Below are 6674 nucleotides of genomic sequence, written 5' to 3' on the forward strand. Positions count from 1 at the left end.
CAGCTGGTCAGAGTCAGTTCCTGTAATCCAGCCTCGGGTGCTATGTCAATTATTAATCAAACCATGCCTCAGCACTAATTAGTGGCGAAAGCCCAACTTGCATTGCTCAACCCGGGCAGAACATAACTCATCGGTGACTGAGCCCAGTAGGACATAGTTCCTCCAACTCGTGGCCTCTGAGGTGAACGGGGTGACTAAGGTGCCAGGAGTGGCCAGCCACGCAATCGTGAAAGGGGGAGGGAGTGGCCAAAGCTGTCGGTGGCACCTCCGCAGTCTTACCGCTCCTAGTGGCTGTCGCTCAGTGGCTAGCGCGCGCTCTCGTCTCTGAGTCAGAAGATCGTGGGTTTGCGTCTCGCTCCAGAGACTTGACCGCATAATCTAGGCCGGCGCTGAAGGAGTACTGCACCGTCAGAGGGGCAGTAGTGCGGCGCTCCCTCAGTGTCAGAGGGGCGGTACTGAGGGAGCGCCGCACTGTCTGAGGGGCGGTACTGAGGGAGCGCCGCACTGTCGGAGGGGCGGTACTGAGGGAGCGCCGCACTCTCAGAGGGGCAGTACTGAGGAGGTGCCGCACTGTCGGAGGTGCTGTCTTTCGGATGAGACATTAAACCGAGGCCCCGTCTGCCCCCCTCGGGTGGATGTAAAAGATCCCACGGCCACTATTGGAAGAAGAGCAGGGGGAGTTCTCCCCGGTGTCCCGGGGCCAATATTTATCCCTCAACCAATATCACTAAAAAACAGATGATCCTGTGGGAGCTTGCTGTGCGCAATATGGCTGCCGCGTTTCCTACATTACAACAGTGACCACACTTCAACAAAAAAAAGCACTTCATTGGCTGTAAAGCGCTTTGGGACGTCCTGAGGTCGTGAAAGGCGCTGGAGAAATGCAAGGTCTGTTTTTATTTTGAGGGTTCCAAACTGGCCACACTTGGCACCAGCGACCGTGCTCCAAAATAGTAGCACGCTGTGTCCGTGAAAAGCTTTGGAGCGTGCCTTGGGAGGTGGGATCAGGCGCGATGGAATTGGAAGTCTTTGTTCCATTTTATTATGTCTTGTGCGAGGCCGGAAGTAGAGCACTTAGCGTGACCATGGAAATTTGCAAGCGGAAGGAGGTTTTGCATACTTAGTTTTTTGCATCATGGCATGCAAAAAACAACACTCGGGCTGGTCTCCATAGTCAGCTTGCGCTGTTCAGTGGGTGGTTGAAAGTCATGCACGATTGGACGGAGAAACCACTGTTGAGATGATGAGCAGAACCTCCCTCTTACATCACGAGGGTTTTTTTTTGTCGTTTCGCTGCTGCTTGTAGTTTCGAGCCACAAATAAATCTCTCGGGTCCCGCCGCGGGCTCGTCGGCGGGATTGCGCGTTTCAGTGGCGTCGAATGGAAAACCTTCGGACCAAACAGACCTCCGGCGCCAAAAGCTCAGTCAAAGAGGTGGGTTTTGAGGAGGAGAGGGAACGTGGGGCCTCGGTGGCTGAAGGCACGGCCGCCAATGGTGGGGAGGTGGGAAGGTGCGGGGGCGCAAGAGGCCAGGATCGCAGGAATGGAGTTTGAGAGGATTGGAGGAGGTTACAGAGATGGGGAGCGAGGCCACGGAGGGATTTAAACACCAAGGCTGGATGGGAATTTTAAGTTCGGAGGTGGTTGGGTGGCGGGGAGCCAATGTAGGTCGTTGAGGTCAAGGTTGCTGGGACTTGGTGCCGGGGGCCAGGATGGGAAGTTGGGTGGTCAGCAGGTTGGTGGGAAGCGGGTCAAGGGAGCAAGAGGTGTGCCTCGTAGACAAGTTGAGCTCAAAGGCCATGAAGGGAGCTGGGAGGAAAAACTAAAGGGGTTCAGGGGTTGGGTATGGTGGGAAGTTTGGCTCAGTGGTCTAGGAGGAGGGAGGTAAGCCACAGAGGCAGCTGAACGGATGGTCTCAATCTTAGTTGTCAAAGGAGCCCATGAGCTCCTCACACTTATTGTTGGAGGTGAGAGTGGAGAGGGATTTGAGATGTTTGGCAGTGGAGAAAAGATGCAAGGGTTTACCAGGCAGTTCCTGGAGCAGAGGGTGATCTGGCAGAGGAGAGTGAGGCCTGATAGCTCTCGATTTTAAAATTCCCATCAAATATCCTCCCTGTCTCTGTAACCTCCTCCAGTCCTACAACCCTCCGAGATCTCCGCGCTCCTCCAAAACTGACCTCTTGCGCATCCCCCGATTTCCATCGCTCCACCATTGACGGCCGCGCCTTCAGCCGCCTGGGCCCCGAGCTCTGGAATTCCCTCCCTAAACCTCTCCGCCTCTCTCCTTTTAAACCGACCTCTTTGACCAAACTTTTGGTCACCTGTCCTAATGCCTGCTTACGTGGCTCGGTGTCAAATTGTTGTCTGATAATCGCTCCTGCGAAGAGCCTTGGGAAATTTTACTATACGAGCTAGGAACAGGAGTCGGCCCCTCGAGCCTGCTCCGCCATTCAATAAGATCATGGCTGATCTGATTACTCCACATTCCCGCCTACCCCCGATAACCTTTCACCCCCGTGCTCACCAAGAATCGATCTACCTCTGCCTTCAAAATATTCAAAGACTCTGCTTCCACCGCCCTCTGAGGAAGAGAGTTCCAAAGACTCACCACCCTCTGAGAAAAAATTCTCATCTGTCTTAAATGGGCGACCCCTTATTTTTAAACAGTGACCGCTAGTTCTAGATTCTCCCACAAGAGGAAACATCCTCTCCACATCCACCCTGTCCAGACCCCTCAGGATCTTCTGTTTCAATCAAGCCACCTTTTACAATTCAATTCAATTCAATTCAAATCGCTTTATTAGCATGATAAGGTACATCTTATGTTGCCAAAGCATCAAAATACATTTATGGTTGAACACATAAACGCAGATCTATTCATACAGTGTATAAACAGATATATCCCCGAGTGTATAAATATACATTCGCATAATTTATATATACTCTTTTCTTAGGTTTACTGGTTGTCCCTCTGTTTATGGCAAGCTGTAACATAGTGTGCCGCTAGTGTTACACAGTTTCTCTCTTCCCCTAGTAGGTATGGGAGTTTTTGGTCGTCATTCAAATTTCTGAATTCAGGGCATATTTGTGAGAATTTTTGGTAGAAATTCTCCCTGATGCCCTGATATTTTCCACAGGCTGTGAGGAAGTGCATCTCTGTCTCCACCACTCCCTGACTGCAGTGAGAGCATATCCTGTCCTCTCTTGGCAGCCTGGTCTGCCTTTTTCGATCGCCAGGCTATGTTCGCTAAGTCTGTACCTTGTCAAGGTTTTTCTCAGTTTGTTATCCTTTACCATGGTCAGGTACTCAGCCATGTTGTATTGTCTGTTTAGGGCCAAGTAGCAATTGAGTTTGCTTTGGGTTTTTGTTGTTTCTGCCCAATATGACAGGTATTTTTAGCGGATACAAGCCTAGCCTGTCCAACCTTTCCTCATAAGACAACCCGCCCATTCCAGGTATTAGTCCAGTAAACCTTCTCTGAACTGCTTCCAACGCATTTACATCCTTCCTTAAGTGTTAAAAGGCGCTGTATAACTGTAAGTTGTTCATGGTGATACGGTGCAGGTAATGGATGGCTAAATGAGTTGTGCACCAGATATGCTCAAGTCTGCATCCTTATCAAGGATGGGAGCCGTACTAGGGGGGAACGGGCGGGCTGGGAGGCAGTGAAGGTGTTACTGGGGACAAGGGCATCAAAGGCGGAAGTGATGGTACAGGAAACTTTTTTTTTATCCGGCACCGACGGGACCGGCGTGCCGCTGGTTGATCCAAAAGTCCGGATTACAGAGAAGTATACTTACTCAGGTACGAGAGCCCCGTACATGGCCACAGGTCCAGACGTCCCTGTTGCATGGCAACAGGTGCAGGAACCCCGGTTACACGGCCACAGATCCAGGAACCCCGGTTACACGGCCACTAATATGAAGTAAAACTTAACCTGAACCTAACTCCTGAATTTGGCCGGTTAAGAGAGATTTCCGGTTATTTAGGTGCCAGTAAAAAGAGGGTTTCCTGCATGTGGTTGAGCAAAATCAACACGGAACTGTTGCAGGGAGGGCCATAGGCTTCCCAGTTGGAGGATTATTCCGTGTTCAGTGGCTTGTGGGCAGCGTTGTGACAGAAGGTGTCAGGGTAGGCCTCTGCTTTGAAGGAACTAGAGTTGTGTTTATAAACATAAGAATGTAAGAAAGAGGAGGCCATACGGCCCCTCGAGCCTGCTCCGCCATTCAATAAGATCATGGCTGATCTTCGACCTCAACTCCACTTTCCCGCCCGATCCCTCGATTTCCCCTAGATTCCAAAAATCTATCGATCTCGGCCTTGAATATACTCAACGACTGAGCCTCCACAGCCCTCTGGGGCAGAGAATTCCAAAGATTCACCACCCTCTGAGGGAGGAAATTCCTCCTCATCTCAGTCCCAAATGGCCGACCCCTTATCCTGAGACTGTGACCCCTGGTTCTAGACTCTCCAGCCAGGGGGAAACAACCTCTCAGCATCTACCCTGTCAATCCCCCTCAGAATCTTACATGTTTCAATGAGATCACCTCTCATTCTTCCAAACTCCAGAGAGTATCGGCCCAATCTACTCAATCTCTCCTCATAGGACAACCCTCTCATCACAGGAATCAATCTGGTGAACCTTCGTTGCTGGCCCTCTAAAGTATATCCTTCCTTAGGTAAGGAGACCAAAACTACACAGTGTGGTCTCACTAACGCCCTATATAAAAAGAGCCTTATCATCGTCTCTCCTGAGCTTTATTGCTCGAAAGCTCTGCAGCCCATGAATCATGCATGAATTCTCCGATCCGAGGTGCTATTTTATTCTCTTGCAGACCTCTGTGACATAAATAAACCCCGCACACTGGGTGTCAACAGTGCTAGGCTATAAAAAGTTTCTGCGAATTAAGGGCCTTCGCGCTTAGGCCTGGGGTGGTGGTGGTGGTGGGGGAGATTCCAGGAACTCAACAATTTCGACCTCGGTTCTGGGAAATTGTCAGAAGTTCGTTTTTTTTTTGGCCTTCGACAAATGTGCACTTCCTTGCTTATCACCAAACCAGATGACTTGACCACATGGCTGGCTGGCTTGCGTGCGCAGACGAGGACGGTTAAAAAGGCATATGGGATACCTGCCTTCATTTGGTGGCATGGTGGTTAGCACTGTTGCCTCACAGCGCCAGGGACCCGGGTTCGAATCCGGCCTCGGGCGACTGTCTGTGTGGAGTTTGCACATTCTCCCCGTGTTTGCGTGGGTTTCCTCCGGGTGCTCCGGTTTCCTCCCACACTCCAAAGATGTGCGGGTTAGGTTGATTGGCTATGATAAATTGACCCTTAGTGTTGGGGGATTAAATACGTGGGGTTACGGGGATAGGGTGGGATATGTGTCGGTGCAGGCTCGATGGGCCGAAATGGCCTTTATCTGCACTGTGGGGTTTCTGTGATTCTGTGATTAGCCGAGGCATAGAATATAAGAGCAGGGAGGTTATGATGGAGCTGTACAAAACGCTAGGGCCACAGCTGGAATACTGTTTGCACATTCTCCCCGTGTTTGCGTGGGTTTCCTCCGGGTGCTCCGGTTTCCTCCCACAGTCCAAAGATGTGCGGGTTAGGTTGATTGGCCATGATAAAAATTGGCCCTTAGCGTTAGGGGGGGATTAAATACGTGGGGTTACGGGGATAGGGCTTGGGTGGGATGGCTGTCGGTGTAGGGACCGGGTGCTAGGGTTTGGATGATCAGCCATGATCTCGTTGAATGGCGGAGCAGGCTCGAAGGGCCGAATGGCCGACTCCTGTTCCTATCTTCACAGAATCACACAGAATCACAGAAACCCCACAGTGCGATCTTATTGAAACATATAAGATTGTGAAGGGGCTTGATCGGGTGGATGCGGTGAGGATGTTCCCAATGATGGGTGAAACTAGAACTAGGGGGCATAATCTTAAAATAAGGGGCTGCTCATTCAAAACTGAGATGAGGAGAAACTTCTTCACTCAGAGGGTGGTAGGTTTGTGGAATTTGCTGCCCCAGAAAGCTGTGGAAGCTACATCATTAAATAAATTTAAAACAGAAATAGATAGTTTCCTAGAAGTAAAGGGAATAAAGGGTTACGGGGAGCGGGCAGGAAATTGGACATGAGTCTGGGTTCGGAATGGTCATGGCCCTGTGGGTAGTGGAGCGGGCCCAGGGGCCGTGTAGCCTTGTTCTGCTCCTACTGTGTTCTAATTCTGTTAGATTTCAGGAGATGGTTTTATTCCTGTTCCTGGCTGGGGTGGAGATCGCCTTTACAGAAGGTAAGTACTGTAGAAAATATAGGGACAGAGTGATCTCCTGGAAGAATTTCGATCGCCTAGATGGGTCGGAGAGGAATTTCCCAGATTTTTTTCTCCCAAATTGGCCATTGGGTCTTTATCTGGTTTTTCGCCTCTCCCGGGAGATCACATGGGTTCGGGTGGATGCAGAGTGATAGAAGATTTGAGGTTAGGATCAGATCAGCCATGATCTTATTGAATGGTGGAGCAGGCTCGAGGGGCCGATTGGCCTACTCTTGCTCCTATTTCTTATGTTCTTATGTTCTAGTGCAGATCGAGGCCATTTCGGCCCATCGAGCCTGCACCGACACATATCCCACCCGATCCCCGTAACCCCTACCCCACCCTATCCCCGTAACCCCAC

The sequence above is a fragment of the Somniosus microcephalus genome, unplaced genomic scaffold (assembly GCF_052327205.1).
Source record: "Somniosus microcephalus isolate GS21.2 unplaced genomic scaffold, FLI_Smic_1.0 unresolved_chr7, whole genome shotgun sequence".
Taxonomy (NCBI): domain Eukaryota; kingdom Metazoa; phylum Chordata; class Chondrichthyes; order Squaliformes; family Somniosidae; genus Somniosus; species Somniosus microcephalus.